Raw genomic sequence first — 20,437 nt, 5'->3', positions numbered from 1 at the left:
CTTATATCCCAAAGAGATCATAAAGAAGGGAAAGGGATGTGTATGTGCACAAATGTTTGTGGCAGCCCTCTTTGTAGTGGCCAGAAATTGGAAACTGAGTAGATGCCCATCAATTGGAGAAGGGCTGAATAAATTGTGGTATATGAATATTATGGAATATTATTGTTCAGTAAGAAATGACCAACAGGATGATTTCAGAAAGGCCTGGAGAGACTGAGGAACTGATGCTGAGTGAAATGAGCAGGGCCAGAAGATCATTATATACTTCAACAACAATATATATGATGACCAATTCTGATGGACTTGGCCATCCTCAGCAATGAGATGAATGAAACCAGTTCCAATGGAGCAATAATGGACTGAACCAGCTATACCCAGTGAAAGAACTCTGGGAGATGACTAAGAACCATTATATTTAATTCTCAATCCCTATATTTTTGCCTGCCTGCATTTTGCATTTCCTCCACAAGCTAATTGTACAATATTTCAGAATCTGATTCTTTTTGTACAGCAAAATAACGGTTTGATCATGTATATTTATTGTGTATCTAATTTATACTTTAATATTTTTTTTAAAAGAAAGAAAATAAGGATATTCAAAGTTCCCATTACATCAGTGTATGTTTCAGGACAAATTTTAGAACTCTCAGCTTCATTTTTCTAATAAATATGATATGTTCAGTGACCTGTAAGATCCCTTATAAATCTAGAAACATATAAAATGGTTATACAAACCCAATAAAAATAATATCATTCATCATATAGAGTTTTATAGCTTAGCAAAGTGTTTTTACATTCACTATCTCAGGTACTCCTCACAATAAATTCGGTAAGCAGAAAGTTCAAGTATTTGTATCTCCACTTTATAGATGAGGAAATTTTATCTTTCTCAAAGCAGTGAATCAATTTACCAATGGTTCATGATAGAAACTCTCTACCTCTGACCCAAGCACAACTGGAAGTATAGGGAAGGAGATATAGGGAAGGGCTCAGAAAATGTTTCCAAGGGTTCGTCTATCATTGGCTTTGTGACCTAAAGTCATTGTCCAATCCTCTGGTGCCTTTTGTATCTAAGACCTCAGGCAGCTTCCAGATCAGACCAGTGAACATACCTCCCTCATATTTTGCTAGTAACATATAACATATAGGGAAACTCGGTAACAGAAAAAGTTCTCCCATAATCAGACTTTACCACTCTACCCTATTGTACTGGAGCTCTCCACAACCAATCATTGACACATCCTGTCAATTCCACCAACCAGTAGACAATTCTATAGATAAGCCAATATTGATTATGTATCTCCTATATGATAGGCAATGTTTTCTAACAGTGAACATAAAAACAAAAAATAAAAATATTCATCTCCTCAAAGATTTTGCATCTCTCAGTTGAAACAAGGTGTACCCTTATAAGTAAATGCTAAATGTATATTATGAACATACTTAAGAGGTTTTAGAGGGAGATGGTACTTTTTATAGCAGATGAGGAAAAGCTCACTTAGGAGGTTGAGCTGAACTGGAGCTTTAGCTGACCCTTATAGGAAATCAGGATTTCTAAGAGAAAGAAATGAGGAGGGAGTCCATGCTAGGGATGGACAATGGCCAAGGAGAAGCATCAGAGAATGGAGCAGTATTGTGAGGAACAGAAAACAATTCATTTTAAGGGGACCATAGAATGTATAAGAGGGACTTGAATGTATATACTGTGTCTAAAGGTAAATACCATCATAGACTCATAGATCCAGATTTGGAAGGTATCTGTGGCGACATGTAGTCCAACACTGAATTGTTTTTGTTTTAAAGTAATGAGGAAACAGAGGCCCAGAAAAACTAAATGACATTTTCAAGATCACAGAGATGGTAAATAGAAGGGTTCTCTTAAGAACTAGGTCATGTGACCCCCAAACTGGTGCTCTTCCTTGATGAGAACCAGGTTGCAAAGAACTTTAAATACGGAACAGAATTTGATCCTAAAGACAATAAGAAAGTCACTGTAGGTTTTTTTTTTTTTTTTTTGTGGAAAGGAGTGACATAACTAGAATTATACTATAAGAATATCAATTGGGCAACCAAGTCCTTCATAACTTGATCTCATCCTGACTCTTCCAGCCTTCTTACTTCTTACTCTCATTGCTGAATCCTACTGATAGGAAAACTAGCTCTGGGGTTCTATACATATGACAATCCATCTGCCATCTCTGTGCCTTTGCTCTGGCTGAAAACACTCCATCTCATCTTCCTCCCTCACTTCTTCTTCTTTGTGTCCCTTTATCTCTCATTGTCACCTCTACATTCCCAACATGAGTAGACTTTGTTTTATCCCCAAAAAGGTGGTGCTTAGAGAATACTCGTGACTGAGCATAGGACTATTTTAGAACTGCAGCAGCAGGTAAAGCTAAATTGTTGTCTCTAGCCTTTCCTTCTGGTGAGATCTTGCCCTCCATCTGCAAAAGGTTCACAAGTCAGTAGACTCTGCTCCTTAGTTTCCCCTCTTCTGCTGAGCCAAGGGCAGTCTCCCTCCAGACCTTCTCTCTTTACTAACCTGTGTATTTCTCATTTCTTCTCTTTTTCTCTTCATTCCTTTCATCTTTCGTCCTGACTTATCTAGTCCTTCCTCTCTTCCTCTCTCCTCTTTTCTTTCCCTTCTTCTATATCATTTTCTTTGCTTTTTTTCTCTTACCTTTTCTGTCTCTCTCTCTCTACTCCCCTCTCTGACATCTCTCCTCTCCCTCTTCCTCTCTCCTCCTTTTGTTAAGAATTCAGAAGATAATTATGCCTCACCTTGACTCCAGACCAGCTGCACAGAATCAAGGACAGGTACTGCTTGCTACCCACTGTAATTCTCTTTGTAGAAATATTTGTGGACTTTCTATACTTGGATTTTATTTTTAAGGATTCTATTTTTATTACAGAGACACAGCTTCATTTTTTGCATTTGGGGATGCTGGCCCATATATTGGCAGCAGAGGCAGTTCTCAGAACTTCTTACTTCTGATGAGAAAACAATATATTCATTTCAACACTGATGTGCTTGCCTGTTATGGACATGAAGATTTCTATGTTGTTTCAAGTGTTTGTAGTTTACCACATAGAATACAGCTGTGTTCATTATTGATCTAAAAAAGGAGAAGCTCCACATAGATTATATATTTTGTACTTCTTTTCCTAGTACAAAACTGTATGGTTATTTATGGAATATGTTTTTAAATGTGTTAAATGTAATACAGATCAAAAGTTGCATGGAATGGTGCTTTCCTGGTAGACGGGGAATCCAAGCTGATGGAAATAGAGGGTGGATTTCCTCACTTCTTATTACTGGAAGGGGATCACCAAGGTCTGATTCAAGGTCCCTTGTAGTTATGTACTTGTAATGTGTATAGTCATATCCATCACAAAATAGATAAGATTAATCATTGGCCAAGTACTGTGGGAGGAGAGATCTTCAGAGGTGGATTCTCCAGCCCTGATCCCTGATGAGGATCAAGATTTTGACAGCAAATAACTCAGAATAATATATGTTTTGTCAGGAACAGAGAAATGAAAGTCTATGGAACTATTACAAAAAGCTGTTCCCCATTCAGAAGATTTTAATGGCAGCTGGCTAAATGAAGTTGTTGATACTGATGAGAATATCATATACGTGGATTCAGGATAAATATATATCTTTTTCCCTTACAGAAGCACTGCAATAATTCTGGGAATAATGCCACAAGTTTTGCACACTGTGAGTAATAATGCTTAGAGTACTGTACTTTACCATTCGAGTAAGAAAGACCTTTGTTCAAATCCTGCCTCAGAAATTGGTTAACTGTAGTACCTAGGAAACTCACAACCTCGTTGAATCTATTTTTTCTTTTGTGAAGTAATTGTAATAATAGTAATCTGATGTACTGAGTTATTAGTAAGATAATGTGAGTTAATTAAAGTAAAAAAAAATTAAAGTTTTATTTAATTGATAACAATTTTTAATCAACACATTATCTGTTGACATGTGAGAGAAAATCTTAGCTTCCTATTGAACTGTGACTCAAAATGTCATTGGATATAAGAGATTCAGAAATTCAAAATGAGTATAGTATGCAGTGAGAGAAGTTGAGATATGCATAGTGGGAAATAGGTCAGAACAAACATCATTGCCATATCCATGTTCACTGCCAAAAACTCTAGATGGGACACAGAGTCCTGTCACATTTTTGTCAACAATAACAAGTGTTGAAACTCCTGATTAATCAAATGGCAAACAACATGAGGGAACTGAAAGACTAGGAAACTGACTAGTGTATAAAATAGTAGTATAAAATGACAAAAGTCTACATTGTGATCCCTTGGGGCCTTGGAGGGAAGTGCTTGTCAAATTATCAAATAAAAAAGAGGGAAAGAATGAAGAGTCAAGGATTAAGATTCCCAGAATTTCCCATCTGTATTTTGTATCTTAGTGTAGACTTTCAGAATATAAATCAATGTAAAGATGATTTTGGTCAGCCTTCAAATATAAGACCAATTATAAGGTCCCTGGGAGGCAATGCAGACATGCTAACTGTGTTTAGTTAAATTGTAGGCAATCTTTGACATTATTGGGGAAGGCGTTAATGAGGAAATTTAACACATTTTACAAAAGTTAAAACCAGAGGCATTTAACTCTTCCTGCTACTCACCCACTGGAGATATCAAGGGGATGGAAACTCTATTTAATAGGAAAATAAATTATGCCCCAGTTGTTCATGGACCCTGGACTTTGCTGGTTGTCAAGTATGCTCTAAGAAAACTAAATTCCCATGGAAAATATAGAGAAAGAACATTTAGAGATGGCAAATTCACAGTCGAAGTGGATCTCTTCAGCTAATATACATTTATAAAGGACCAATATGTACTAGGAAATGTGCCAAGTGCTAGAGGGAGTATAGTAAATGTTGAAAAGACCAATGATTAGAGGTACCTTCCATCTTTTTGATCATGATCCAATAACCAGCTCTACAATAGATAAATGTTCCAAAATTACTTTGCTTAACAGTTGAAAACTCCAATTATCAGGCAGCTTTAGACTTTATGGTATTCACAACTTGGGCTCCCCAGATGCATGGTAAAATATTTTGAAGTGAAATTGAGTTGAGTCATGACTTTTATAGTCACCTCTGCCTAGGAAAAAACTGAATTATTTTAGACTGAGTTGGACAGCCAAGCTCCCAACTCTGTGAGAGACACAGAAGAAGTAAATGACAGAGGTAGAGATGGGAAGAATGGGAAGAATGAGTTTGAGTTAGACCATGGTCCACAAGTACTACTAATTATTTTATCTACCAGTGGGATGCAAAGGACAACAATGACTAGAATATAAGATCATTGATTGATAGTGATCTTTTCCTGGCTTAGAACAGGTGACTGAGGGAATGTCTGTATCTTAAGTTGATTTTAAACTGGATAAGTTGCTATTTTCTGTATTGTTTTAAAACTCACTTTCTCTAGATAAATATAATTGTTGTTGAATGTTATTGTGTATTTTCAATTACAAACAGAATAAATGAGGAGGCAGTAGTGATTATTGTTAATGCAACAAATTATAATTAGAACAAGTCAACTATAACTGTATCCAGAGAAACAGTATCTTTATTTTGTCTTAGTGCCTCAAATGTATCAGGATGACATTTTATTATAAACCTATTGTGATGAGCTTCTTAAAAGATCAGAGAACAGAACACATGTAGACTGAGGGCCAGTTTAGTTTGCTTATAAGGCAGTTGTTCTTAATCTTTTTTGTATAAACATCCCTATCTGGTGAAATCTAAGAAATCTTTCTCAGAATCACATGCTTAAATACACAAATGAAAAATAAACACAGAATTACAAAAGAACCAGTTAAATAGTAATATAGTTACCAAAATATTTGTAACTCTAGGGTTTTAATTAAGTACCTGAAGAGGTTCAAATCTCTTTTTGAGGCTAATTTTGGCTTGCCTTGTTACCTGCATGTGAGAGCACATTGTCCCATTCTATGGATACTAAGATAAGTCAGGCCTGAAATGTTGAGGACAGATTAGCAGCTCTGCAATCTGATGGCTTGGTAGCTCAAGTATTAGGACTTTCCTTTGTATCAATAACAGAACGGTAGCACTTGGGTTTTTTGTCAGAAAAGGGACCTGTGCCTTCTTAAAAGTTCATCAAGGTACATAATGCTGGGGGACAAGTCAGGCTACAACTTAACTGCATCGTCCACATTTTTATATTTTGATAAAGTAGAGCATTAGAAAGGGAAATGTCCCTGGATCCTATATCATATAAAAACATGTCTACATTGACTACAACAATGCATTGACTATGCTGGAAATCTTCAGATTTTTGTATTTTAGGAATACAGGGTTCTAGGGAATGACACTTAAGAGACCATCTTGTCCGATCCCATTATTTTAAAAAGAAAATGACTTATTAAAAGCATAAGTGAAAAGGCTGGGATTTAAAAAAAAGCCTTCTCTCTATAAGGGATGGGGGGGGTAGCTTTTTTCATTACAAGTCATTATTTCTACATTTAAACTATTCCTCTGTGTTTTCAACAGTCTTAGTAGAAGAAAAACAGTTCCATTATGTGCCATACAATCACTCTTATATAAAGTGAAATATAATGAAGTCTTTTAATTAAGTGCTAGGAGGAAATTTGTCTTTTCCTATTCAAGCTTGCAGTTTTGCCTATGAATAAATTATGGAATATATTATCAAAATTAATAACATTTCTTTTTTACTTTAGCTTCCACAACATTCACAATCAAATTCAGCTACCAAGGACTGTAATACACTCATCTCAAATCTATTTAATAAATATTTCTCTGCCCTTTTCAATTGATTATATTGTGTTTATATTTTCATGTTGAATCTTTTATTATCCAATTCATTTTCGGTTAGGTACTTTATAATACCTTGCTCTGCTTTTTTTTATAAAACAGTTCTGTTTCCATAGCCACAATCATATTTTATATTGTTATGAGCCATTTCAAAGCCTTAATTCTTCAAACCTTTATTACTGATTGTATCAACTAATGTGTTCTAATATCCATGGTAAAAATATTCATGTGATTTTAAGATTTAAATGACAATTTTAGTTTTTATTTCACAGCAAATCAAGACCCCCCCTTTGTCATTATCACTTGCCTTTGTACACATTGGAAAAAATAAAATAATGCTTCATATTTGGAAGGGTTTGCTTTTTTTTCTTCATCAATTATTCTTTTTATTGTATTGAAACAGGTACAAACATATCTAATCACTTGTAAAAGATTCTTTATTGGGTCAAATATTTAAATTTCACTCTAGTGACTTATTCTCCACCATCAACTTGGTTCAAATTTCTTCCTTCAATAGTTCAGTAAGACCACATTTGCAGAATTAGTGTTAAGAATATTCTCAGACACCATCTTCCTTGTATGAAATTTATGATTTTTGTGAGTAGAATTGTTCCATTCTGTAGGCTTGTATCTCTAGTGCTTAGCACCATTCCTGATATGGAGTAAATGTTTAATAAATGGTTATTGATTTATTGTGTCTGCATAATGTTCTTTTCATAAATTGCAGAATTTACATAGTTGAATTGGTAAAAGACTGAGATTCTCTTTCTTCTCCTCCTCCTTCTTTTGACTCATTCTATTAATTTTAGCTATTTCTTGAGTATATTCACCCAGACTCAGTCCATGATGGAGATTATAAAAAGAATTAATTCTGCTTTAATCAATGACCTTGTTGTAATGGTAGAAAGAAGGCCAGGTCTGGAGTCAGAAGAACTAGATTCAAATTCTGGTTGCCCTTTTTATTAAATATAAAATCTTGGGTAAGGGGTTTACTTCACTGAATCTCAGGTTCTTCATCTGTAAAAAATAAAGATCTAGAACATTTACAAAACTATATAATGTCTAGCAAAAGTATCTTCATGGATAATGATAAAAGATAATGTCATAAACAATTTAATTAACCTAGTTATGATATCACATTCAAAACAATTATATTAATATCATTATTTTTTAAAAATCCCTAAATTTCTACTGAGATATAGGGGGAAAAATCAGCTCCCATCTTCAAGAACCATTTCTTTGGGAGACATGTTCACCAAAATTTGAGAAGGAAATAGGAGGAAAAAGAGAGATAAAGACATAGAAATGGAAAATATCTAGGAAATATAAAAGTAATGGAAGACCCCATGAGAGAGAATCCAAGGAAGGAGAAAAAAAGAGAGTTTATTATAGTAAGCCTTGATTTCATTAGTCAAGTGAGTTGAGGAGACAGAATGATGAGAATGGAGAAGCTAAGAGGGAAGTAAACAGGAGAGAAGAGAAATTTTGGAACATCTTCTAAGGATAGTATGATATTATCAAAAAGAAGAGGATAAAATAGTTGCTTTATATTTCTTTATCAGATCAATTTGTAGACAAGACAGTCCACAGATTTGTGCAACTCTAAGCATTACAGGGACAGAAGTAGAGAAGATAAAAATAATGTCTGACTGGAGTTGGAAAAATATGCAATATTACTCAAATGATAAATAATCAAAAAATATTAATGGTTTTCAGATGGAGTAACAAAAGCTATTTATAGCCATATGAAATAGTGCTCTATTTCACTATTGATTGGAAAAATATAAATTAAAATAATTCTGAGGTATAACCATAGATTAGCTAATAGTCTAGAAAAGAAAAATGATAAATGTTAAAGAGAATGTAGGAAAAATGATACATTGATGATACTTTGATACTTTGGCCTAGCAATACCAAAAGAAATAAAAACAAAAGCAAAGGGGACCCATATATTAAAAATACATTCATAACAGCTCTTTTCTGGTGGCAAAGAATGAGAAATTCAAGGGATATCTATCAATTGAGGGAACAAATTATTGTATGTGATTATGATGGAATGCTGAATTTCTATAAGAAATGATGAGCAGGATGTGCTCAGAAAAAACCTGGGAAGATATGATATAATAAGAATGAGGAAAGTTAAGGAAATTATGAACTGGCCAAATTGGGAATCAAAGCTATAATGGTAAGAAGGTAAAGTCAAAGAAGGCATGATAGATTGAGAAAGCAAGGACAGATGAGGTGATAGATGAAGATAAAGAATGGATTAAGGAATATTGTGACAATTTAAGAGAAGGAAGGACAGGAAACAATGAGGGGTAAATTTTAGAATCTAAATTCAGAGAATTGGAAGTTATTAGTTCTAAAAATGTAAGAAAATAGAAAGAATATAAAAGAAAATGTTTGAACATAAAGGGAACTTAAAATGGACAAATGTGTATTCCAGAACCACAATGGGAATAAGGAGCAGGGGAAGATTGGAACTCCAGAAGGGTAGGGACATTCAGGCTGGGCAGGTAAGATCTGTAGTCAGAGAGGAAGAATGTTAAATAATACCTGGAAGATGACAACTAAATCAGAGTTGAAAGAAAAAGCAGATCATCAAAACCAAAGTAAGTGCTATTTGACTAGGAGTGCTTTTCTCTGAGATCCTATTCTCCCTCCAAACACCAAGAAGCAAAGAGTGGAGGTTAACAGGGAAATTCACCCAGATATCTATACAGGTAGATACTTAATTTTCAAATTCCTGGGAAAGTGACCAAACTTTTCCTTATCTAGCTCCTTTGTCTCATCTCAAAATGGTAAGGGATAGCACACATCCAGAAACTATTCTTCATTATGGAATATTATTGTTCGGTAAAAAATGACCAGCAGGATGATTTCAGAAAGGCTTGGAAGACTTACATGAACTGATGCTGAGTGAAATGAACAGGACTAGGAGATCATTATATACTCAACAACAATACTATATGATGATCCATTCTGATGGATGTGGCCCTCTCCAGCAATGAGATGAATCAAATCAGTTTCAATAGAGCAGTAATGAGTTGAATCAGCTACACCCAGCAAAAGAACTCTGGGAGATGACTATGAACCATTACATAGAATTCCCAATCCCTCTATTTTTGTCCGCCTGCACTTTTGATTTCTGCGAAATTTTTCTGTCAGTATTTCTAACTTGATCAGGGATTATGTCTCAAAAGTCATCATCCTCTGGGAAACTCTTCTCATAATATATTGGCCAGAGATTAGTCTCACGGATTCTGTTGTGGATATGACTGTACACAATATAAGTCCATACTACCAGTGGACTTGTCAGGCTCTGATGATCTCTTGAAATATTGAAAATTAGGCAAAATTCCACTCTCTATTTCCATGTGCTGGTATTGTGCCTGAACTCTTCATATGTCAGGGCTACCAGGACTCCACGTGTTCTTTGACATTTGTCTTCCAACACCTGTAAAACCATACCTACTAAATAACCATGCAGCTTTGTTCTAGAAAAAGAATTATTTAATATAGTCTGTAAGGAGCTTTTTAAATCACAGTGATGAACATGGCCATATTGTATATGTTTAACTATGAAAACTTGAACTAACAGTAAAATCTTTACCTTAGAAACATGCAAGGATAGCAATAATGCAATTAATATATATTTTTATCATCAGTGTTGAGGTCTGCTAAGAACAGCCCCTGATGTCAGTATATGGGCCAACATCCCCAAGTAACAAAGTAAAGCTATGTCTGTTTAATAAAAGGAGAATCTTTAAAAGCCAAGTTCAAGTATAGAAAGTCCCCAAATTTTTCTAGAAGAATTACAATGGATAGCAATCAATACGTGTCCTCAATCCTATGGGGCTTGGCTGGAGTCAAGGTGAAGTATGTTTTTCTTCTGAATTCCTAATATAATATGGAGAGAGAGAGAAGGAGACAAGACAAATCAGAGAGAAGAGGGGGGTATAGAGAAAGAAAAGGAGAGAAAAAAAATCAATTAGAATGAAATACAGAAGAGAAGAGAAGAGAAAGAAAGGACAGGCTGAGTCAGTATTAGAGAGAAAAGGAGAGAAGCAAGGGAACTAAGGCCAAGAAGATGAAGCTAAAGAAAAGAGAGAAAGGAAGAGTAAGGTAACTTTAGGTTAGCGAGTGAGGGATAGAAGGACCTCTCTTGGTTCAGCAGAAGAGACTTCAAGCTTTTGAAAATTTTGTAGATGGAACGCAAAAAAACATCAGAAGGAAAGGCTTAGGGCCAAAATTCTAGAAGTTCTATTTACTGTTCCAGGTCTAAAATAGTCTTTTGTTCAGTCACATGTTTCCTTTAAGCTCCACCTCTTTGGAATTAATACAAAATCTATTCATATTGGAAATATGGAGAAGACTCAAGGCCTATCTACTTAGAAAATTTCTTAGAAGAAAAAAATCATTTGAAGACTTTTTTATGCAACTTCCACATAAGAAATCCTGCAAATACTCAAAGATGGCTACTTCCACCTCCCCATTTTCTGTTCTCCAGGTTAAGTTTCCTCAGGTTTTTTTTTTTTAATTGATCCTCAGATGCCATGGACTCAAGGTTCACCACCATATTGCCTACCCTTCTCTGGATACTCATCAATTTAGCAGCTCAGTCAGATTCTTGTGCTGGGGATCAGCACCTCCTATTCCTGATACTAAAGTTTTGTCTCTCTTGATATGACCAAGGGTCATTACCTTTGAGGGCTGCCACAGCATAATATTGACATCCCGAGACTCTAGTGTCTGAAAATTTCCAGATTTCTTTCAGAGCTATTGCTATTTAAACACATCTCCCACATCCTTTATTCATAAAGTTGTTTTTGTCTTTGCCTTGTCTTCTTGACTTTACTTCTCTTGTTTAGTTGATTTTCTATCATATCATGTGCAAAGAGTGATAGTTTTGTTTTCTCATTACATATTCTAATTCCTTTGATTTCTTTTTTCCCTCAATGGTATAACTAACAATATATAATATATAGTATTATATATAATATATATTGAATATAATATAATATTGAATAACATTGGTGATAATGGACATTTTTAACTTTGAGCTTTTTGAGAAGGCTTTTAGCTCACTCCATTATAGCTAATTTATGGTATTAGATAGATAGTACTTATCATTTTAAGGAAAGCCTCCTTTTTTCCTATGTTCTCTTTTTTTGGTTTGTTTTTCATTTTAAATAATGGATGGTATATTTTGTCAAAAGCTTTTTCAGCATCTATTGAAATAAATCATATGCTTTCTGTTGCTTCTGTTGATATAGTTAATTATGTTAAAGTTTTCCACAAATTGGATCAACTTTGCCTTCCTGGTATAAATCTTACCTGCTCATTTTGTATGAGGCTTGTAATATATTGCTGTAATCCACTTCCTAGTATTGTTTTGTAAAAGCTTATTGATGTGAATTAATTATTGATATTAGGGAAGCATACTAGATGGGAGTTTGTGAATGATTGTATTAGAAGTCCCAGTACCTTAGAGTCACATGAAGGGAGAACCCTAAGAAAAAAAGTAGGCAGTCAAGGGACTCAATTTAAGTATTTAAGTGCAAAGTGAGAAAGTAAATAAATGTATTTTACAAAAATGTGGAAGGGGGCTGTGAAATGCCACTTGCCTCACTTTCCCCTCTGAAGCCATCTGGGGCCAGTGACCAAATATAGATTAGGACAACAGAAGATGACCCTGGATATAGTGGGAGACCAAGGATTTGAGCTGAGGTCTAGTTATGGCATTACTTCTCTGATATCATGGTCCTTTTCAAGAATGAAGAGCTTCCCTCCTCCCTCTCTTCCTCCCTTCCTCTTCCTTCTTCCCTCCCTTCCTCTCTCTTTTTTCTCTTCTTCCCTCCCTCCCTCTCTCTCCCCTCCCTCCCTATTCCCTCCTTCCCTGATACCCTCCCTCCTTATCCCCTTCCTTCCTTCCTTCCTTCCTTCCTTCCTTCCTTCCTTCCTTCCTTCCTTCCTTCCTTCCTTCCTTCCTTCCTTCCTCATGCTTAAGCAAGGTTGTACAACTTTGTGTGGACTGTTTGTTCACAAATGGATATAATAAAACAAAGTAAGGCAACTTTAAAAAATTCTATTCTTTTTGATAGCATCACACTACCCCTAGAAGATATTCCAGAGTTTCTCCTCTTCCCTCTTCCCTCCTTTCCTCCCTCTTTTTTTCCTCCCTCCCTCCCTCACTATCCCCATCCCTTCCTTCCTTCCTTCCTTCCTTCCTTCCTTCCTTCCTTCCTTCCTTCCTTCCTTCCTTCCTTCCTTCCTTCCTTCCTCATACTTAAGCAAAGTTGCACAACTTTGTGTGGACTGTTTGTTCATAAATGGATATAATAAAACAAAGTAAGGCAACTTTAAAAAATTTTATTCTTTTTGATAGCATCACACTACCCCTAGAAGATATTCCAAAGTTTCTCCTCTTCCCTCCTGTTTGTTCCCCTTTTAGCTTCTCCATACTTATCATTCTATCTACTGCACTCACAAGAATGGATTTTTGCCATCTACTTGACTAAGGAAATCAAAGGTCTCACTATGATGAGCGCTCTCTTTTTTTTCTCCTTCTCTAGAATATAACTTTGCTCTTCCCATAGCCTCCTTTCTCTTAGATATTCTCGATTTCTCTACCTTTCTCTCTTTTTCTCATTCCTCTAATTTCTCTAATTTTATCGAACATACTTTATCTCACAAGGATAATTTTTGAAGGTCTGGACTGATGGGGTTTTTTATTGCTATGTCTCAATAGTTCATCACATATAGTTGGCTCTTTAAAAAAATCACAAATTGAACCTAGAATCCAGACAAATAAAGCAATTTACCTAAAGCCCTTTACTCAGTAAGTAGCACAGCCAGGATGAGAATCTAGTTCTTACTTCAGATTTCGTATTCTATCAACTGTTCAACAAAGAAACTGTAAAAACAGGTTTAACTCCTTTTTAAATTAATATCTACGAGGAGTGGAATCTGGATAAATAGGCTCAAAATACAGCTAATATCTTTACATTTAATCAGGAAGGAGAAAAATGAGGAGGAAGAGGAATATTTCAGTCTCATACCAAGTCACCTATTTCTGGTTTTGTAATTTTAAAATAGAGCATTAGGTGGACTGTATTAATCAATAACACTTTTTAATTAAGCATGTCCTCAATACCTGGAATGATATTGAACTCTGGGATACAAAATTATTGTAGTCAGGATGATCTGAATTGAAATCCAAGCTCAGAAAATGCTTCTACTCACAAGGATCTTACATTCTGACATAAGTAAAAGTTCTATACAATATGTACAGATCTTTATACCAGCTATCTGGAGCCTACAATCAGAAGTCATGAGAGGTCACCCAGATAATTCTATAAGGAATTTAGAAGTTAAGCACTTCCTTTGACTCTAGAGACTTATACAGGATGAAGGTTAAGAATCTATTGCCATCTGCTGTAATCTTCTGGGATTACTTGTTAGATTCACTTTCCAAGATTCTGATAATATAGACAAAGATTCATTTTACCATTTGGGGAATGCTGAGCCATACAGTTGCACAAGGGATTGTTCTGAGCAGCTGTCAAAAAGCTACATTAATATCATTATTAATATGCTTGCATGTCGCTCAGATAAAGACTCCCATGTTGACTCAAGTGCTTGTGGTTATAAATATATGACATTTATTATCATTACTGAGCTAAAAGAATATCATTGCTTCCCAATTTGCAAGTCTTTGGGAAACCCTTAGATGCTTATGCCTCAGTAGTGCACATGGCTGAAAGACCTGGTGATAAACTTTCTGACCCTTCTTTCTAAAATCCTGACCTTATTTTATAAACACACAGGTCTTTTCTTTCAATGTGATGGTGCTTGCTATATTAGCAGGGCTCTTTGAAATATTGTGGAGAAATAAAAAATGCCATAGGACTATTCTTTATTATTATTTTTTTTATTTTCAAAACACATGGAAAGATAATTTTGAACATTCACCTTGCAAAACCTTGTGTTCCAATTTTTTTCCCTCCCCCACATCTCTTCTCTAGATAGCAAGTGATAAAATATATTTTAAATGTGCAATTCTTCTATAAATATTTCTACAATCATCATACTGCACAAGAAAAATCAGATCAAAAAGGAGAAAAAATGAGAAAGAAAACAAAAAGCAAGCAAACAATAACAAAGAGAGAGAAAATGCTATATTGTGGTTCACATTCAGTTCCCACAATCCTGCCTTGTTGGAATCTTTACAAACTGCTAACTCATTAGAGTTGATCTCCTCTTACAAGAAGATGTTTTGGGACAGAACCTGAAACAAGGTACTAAGTAGAACTAATTAGTACAATGCTTGTGTTTACACCTTTACTCGTTGGAGTTCACAAGTTTGCCAGATTCACAAAGTAAACTTTGTAACTGTGAGTTCACACCTCCCTTAAAGCCCTTAGGGCCAGAGAGCACTCTGGGTGAAAACCCATAATCCCATTCTCTCAGAAGAGTCAGATATAAGGCCAGTGAAGAGAGATCTATTCCAGAATATTTTCCACTTGGCTGGCTGGTGCCGGAGAAAGAGTTTTCAGAGGAAGAAGCTACGAAGGCTCTCTCAGAGGCAAGACAGATTCAACTTGGTACTGGCTCTGGAGGCTGAAGAAAGCAGAGGCAGAGGCTGAAGGACAAAACCTTTGGATTTGGAGACATTCAGAGGGAGCTCTTGGAACCAGGCAGGGAGATATAGACCTCTAAGCTAACCCGGCTATATTAGAGACCAATAAAAGATCTGAACTTTTATCACCTGGCTGTATTTTGAGAAGAACAAGAACTCCAACATTTTGGCGCCTGAAGAGGGAACAGGAGGAGGCAGAGGCGGCAGAGGCAGAGCGGTCAGTGAGATGGAGAACTTCACAGCACTTTTCGGTGCCCAGACTGAGCCACCGCCGCCGCCACCAGCCACGCTGGGCTTTGGGCCGGGGAAGCCGCCTCCTCCACCTCCTCTTCCTCCCCGAGGGGGCCCCGGAACGGTCCCTCCGCCCGCTGTGGCCCCAGCAACTCCTGGCGCTGACAAGGCCGCAGCTGGGTGCGGTCCCTTCTACCTGATGCGGGAGCTCCCAGGCAGCACCGAGCTGACGGGGAGCACCAATCTCATCACACACTACAACCTGAAGCATGCCTACAAAAAGTTCTGTGGGAAGAAGGTGAAGGAGAAGCTGAGCAATTTCTTGCCTGACCTGCCCGGAATGATCGACCTGCCCAGCTCCCACGACAACAGCGGCCTCCGGTCCCTCATCGAGAAACCGCCCATCCTGGGAGGCTCTTTCAACCCCATCACTGGCACCATGCTGGCGGGCTTCCGTCTGCACGTGGGCCCGCTACCAGAACAGTATAGGCTGATGCACATCCAGCCGCCCAAAAAGAACAAGCATAAGCACAAACAGAGCCGGACGCAGGACCCTGTTCCCCCAGAAATTCCATCCGATTCGGATCACAAGAAAAAGAGAAAGAAAAAGGAAGAAGAAAGAAAAGAAGAAGAACCGCCACAGTCCAGAGCGCCCCAGTATGGGCAGTCCCAGGTCAGCAGCAGCAGTAGCCTTCGTTAACGAGATCACTGGACGACAGGCAGGGGCGCTCTTTTCTCCTACACGCAACTTGCCGACCGAAGCAGCCTTGGAGGCTGGAGGACACAGAGCTCTGGGAGCATCACCCCCCCCTTTTCCTCCCCCCTTCTCTCTCTCCCCCCCCCCGATGATGGGAAGGATGCCGGCCAGGCCGGCTCTGGCTGGAGACAAATGAGGCGGATTCATTAGGGGTGGGAAGGGCAGTGCCTGGGGAAGGCACGGCTCGGTTGGCTCTCCGGGGAGCCGCTCTTCCCTTCCCAAGGAGCCTTCTCTCCATGTCTTTTTGTACAGTTTGTGTGCTTTTTGGATTTGGATTGGTTTATTATGGCTTGGTTTCTTTTTTAAAAATTCGTATTGTACCAAACTGACTGAGTTGTGACGCTTGGGTGTTGGGAACCAGGGGCAGGGTTAAGGATGCTGCGTTTATGCTAAGTGGCCCTTGTCCTACTGGTTTTTAGCAGGGGAGTGGCCGTAGCGGGCTCCATTGAGAATGGGGACAAATACTGGGTGGGCCAAGTGTTGGAATACCACCCCAAATGAAATGGGGAGAGGGGGCCCAGTATCCACATCGCTAAGCCTGCCACGGTGCCCCTGTCAGATGGAAAATCGAGCACAGGGGTCCATCTGGCACTTTGTTAATAAGGACAGGAAGAAGTCCTACCACTTGAGGGTTTCTTAGCACTTTAAGGTGTGGAGAATTCCCGGCCTCCCCATTTTTAAAGTTAAATGGAGCCGTCGTCTGATGGCCCGATCTCTTTTCTCTGGGGGCAGGGTTATCTGTAGCTCTAGTCCAATCTGCATTAGCTGCTGCGGGTTTGAGTAAAAACCGGGCAACGGGTCAGGCTTTAACCAGGATGGGGCCTGAACCAGTGAGCTCTCAAGGCGAAGCTCTGGCAAAAGCTCTGGAGCCGTATTCGCCTTGTCCATTCCCTCTCTTCCATAAATCTGCTAGGACCTGTTTCTCCCTTTAAACCTGGCAGAGGGGTAACCCCATTTTTTGCAGCAGAGGTCCTGCCAGAGGGTAGCCGTAGTTCTCCCCCAGTGCCAGCAGGTGGCCCTCGACCCCACCTGACATTTGACCGGATAAGGGCGGTGGTGAGGGCCCTTAGTTGGCAGCTACCGCGGGTGCTACACCTTTCCAAAGGTGAAACCAAGATTAAACACCCTGAAAACCTGGACCGACTCCCCTGATTCGTTATGACTTGCCCTAGCTCGGGCTCTCTTCAGGTCAACTTCATTCAGTTCTTCCAAAAGAGACAGAGGTCGAGCGGGTATCACTTAGAAGCAGCTTTGCCCCAAGCCGGGACCTGCAGAGCCCGACGGCCCCAGTGGCCACCTCCCACCAGGAAAAGGGTGGAACTGGCAAGACCAGAAAGAACACAGATTCAGGGCGGCAGATTTAGATCAGGATTTCTTTTTATTTGCCAGATAATGTGGAGAGATCCAGAAAGTGGTGAATGGAAAGGACCAGATAGGTTAACTGCTTGGGGGAGAGGGTTTGCTTGCATCTCTACATGTGGAGAAGGAATCATATGGGTGCCAAGGAACGGCATCCGCCTTGTCCATCGCAGAGAGATGGAGCAGACCCTTGAAACAAAGGAGAAGACCCAAGAAATAGCGGGTGGTTCTGTTGCTGATTGTGCTCACCATTGAAAGAGCATAGCTGACAATGAGACTATTAAAAGGACTCTTAAAATCTTCAGAAATCATTGGATTCTCTAACACAAGATGAAACTGTTTTAGTTCTTGAAAAACCAGTGAGAATCATTGGATTCCCTGAGATGAAAAATTGTTGATGAGACCTTTTGCAGTACTTCAGAGCTTACAGGAATTATTAGATTCCTGGCACATGAACTAATGGACAATGGATTCCTTATGGACTATTTCTAGGACTTATGGACACGTATAACTTTTCAGGTTGATTCATGTTATTTGTTACATTACTACTAGCCTGTGTTATATTGCTATGGTCTTATGTAAATTATGTGTAATGCTCCCATATTGATGGATTTATGTGTACCATATATATCTGTTTCAAGTTCTGGCCCATATTGATGGATTTATGTGTACCTGTTTCAAGTGAGCCCCTTCAGAAACCCGCTAATCTGATTTGACTTCCTATTTCCTTTGGTGTTTTCATCTCCCTTCCTGAGGTGTCAGGGAAGGCGTGATCACCTTTTTTGGGGGTTCTCACCTCCTTGAGAAATCAGGGAGGTCATGACCACCCTATGTTCTAAAACAAAAAAAGGGGGAGATGTTGGAATCTTTACAAACTGCTAACTAATTAGAGTTGATCTGATCTTACAAGAAGATGTTTTGGGCCAGAATCTGAAACAAGGTACTAAGTAGAACTAATTAGTACAATGCTTGTGTTTACACCTTTACTCATCGGAGTTCACAAGTATGCCAGCTTCACAAAGTAAACTTTGTAACTTTGTGAATTCACACCTCCCTTGGAGCTCTTAGGGCCAAAGAGCACTATGGGAGAAAACCCATAATCCCATTCTCTCAGAAGAGTCAGATATAAGGCCAGTAATGAGAGATCTATTCCAGAATATTTTCCACTTGGCTGGCTGGTGGCAGAAGAGAGTTCAGCTGGATTGGAGAGGAGCACTCTGGTGCAGACACAGAACACTTTGGGAGATTTCAGCGGGATTACGCCAGAAGCCCTCTCTCCGAGGCAGAAGGAATATTTTCCACTTGGCTGGCTGGTGCAAGAGAAAGAGTTTTCAGAGGAAGAAGTTATGAAGGCTCTCTCAGAGGCAAGACAGATTCAACTTGGTGCTGGCTCTGGAGGCTGAAGAAAGCAGAGGCAGAGGCTGAAGGACAAAACCTTTGGATTTGGAGACATTCAGAGGGAGCTCTTGGAACCAGGCAGAGAGATAGACCTCTAAGCTAATCGGGCTATATTAGAGACCAATAAAAGATCTGAACTTTTATCACCTGGCTGTGTTTTGAGAAGAATAAGAACTCCAACACTGCCTCTGAGTGCAAATGGCTTTCTTCATCACATTGGAACTGGCCCGAATAATTTCATTGTTGACAAGAGCCACATCCATCAAATTGATCTTCACATAATCTTGCTGTTGCATTATAATGATCTCTTATTTCTACTCATTTCACTTAGAATCAGTTCATGTAAGTCTCTCCAGGCCTCTCTGAAATCATCCTGCTTATACAATATTAAAATCTGAAGGTTTCAAGAACATTGAACACATCTCTGTAGTTAACTTAGATTATTGATATATAAGATAGATGGTTCAGGACCATTTTTTTAAATTCTCTACCTCATCCAAATATAGAAATGTAGATAACATATGTTAAGATTCAGTCTGGCTCTTCCCCAGAGTCATCTGTCAAAACCAAGTTTTAGACAGCCCCAGATGTCAGAAAAGACAGGAACTCCCAGTACTACTGTTCTGTGTCCAGTACTTTACTATTTACTGTCCTTTAATTATCTTTACTATTTTACTATTTACTATCCTTTAATTATTAAACAAGTAGAATGCAAAATTGATATCCCGTCCTCAATATTTTTTTTGATTTATCTTATTGTCCACATGGTGCAATAATGTGTTCTCATATAGGGGTGGCAAGGAAAGCTAATATTTATACCAAAGGGAGCTTTGAATCTCTTCTGGTGCTTCACTGAGACCCTCGATTTTGTGCCATAAGCTAAACAAGGTGGGGAAACATATATGGCCCATGAAATCATTTGCCAAGGCAGCTATGGGCAATGATAAGCTGAAATCTAGGTATAACAACCTCTCACTGCTTAAGTTGCGTAAGTTAATAATTAACTCAGTATGGTCTATGGATGATGTTATAAATATCCATATAAACCATTGGCAAAAAACCTGTCCCTGTCCATTTTGAAGGATCTTTTTTTTCCACCTGAGCACCATGGAAAAGCTCTAGTCTAACTCCTTTAGGAAGTCCCATTTCAGGGCAGCTAGGTGGTGCAGTGGATAGAGCACCAGCCCTGAAGTCAGAAGGACCTGAGTTCAAATCTGGTCT

General features: G+C 38.3%; 1 long non-coding RNA gene and 1 pseudogene across 1 annotated transcript; both read left to right on the top strand.

The window, feature by feature from the left end:
* Positions 1–2,703: 2,703 nt before the first annotated feature.
* On the top strand, positions 2,704–7,182 carry LOC127540836 (uncharacterized). The gene is made up of 3 exons (XR_007948296.1): positions 2,704–2,817; positions 3,679–3,724; positions 6,737–7,182. It is a non-coding gene; the product is annotated as an uncharacterized LOC127540836 (long non-coding RNA).
* An 8,211-nt stretch (positions 7,183–15,393) lies between these two features.
* Positions 15,394–16,527, top strand: LOC127539737 (mediator of RNA polymerase II transcription subunit 19-like; annotated as a pseudogene).
* Positions 16,528–20,437: the final 3,910 nt, after the last annotated feature.

The sequence above is a fragment of the Antechinus flavipes genome, chromosome 6, assembly GCF_016432865.1.
Source record: "Antechinus flavipes isolate AdamAnt ecotype Samford, QLD, Australia chromosome 6, AdamAnt_v2, whole genome shotgun sequence".
Lineage (NCBI taxonomy): Eukaryota > Metazoa > Chordata > Mammalia > Dasyuromorphia > Dasyuridae > Antechinus > Antechinus flavipes.
This window is presented reverse-complemented; position numbering and strand designations above follow the sequence as displayed.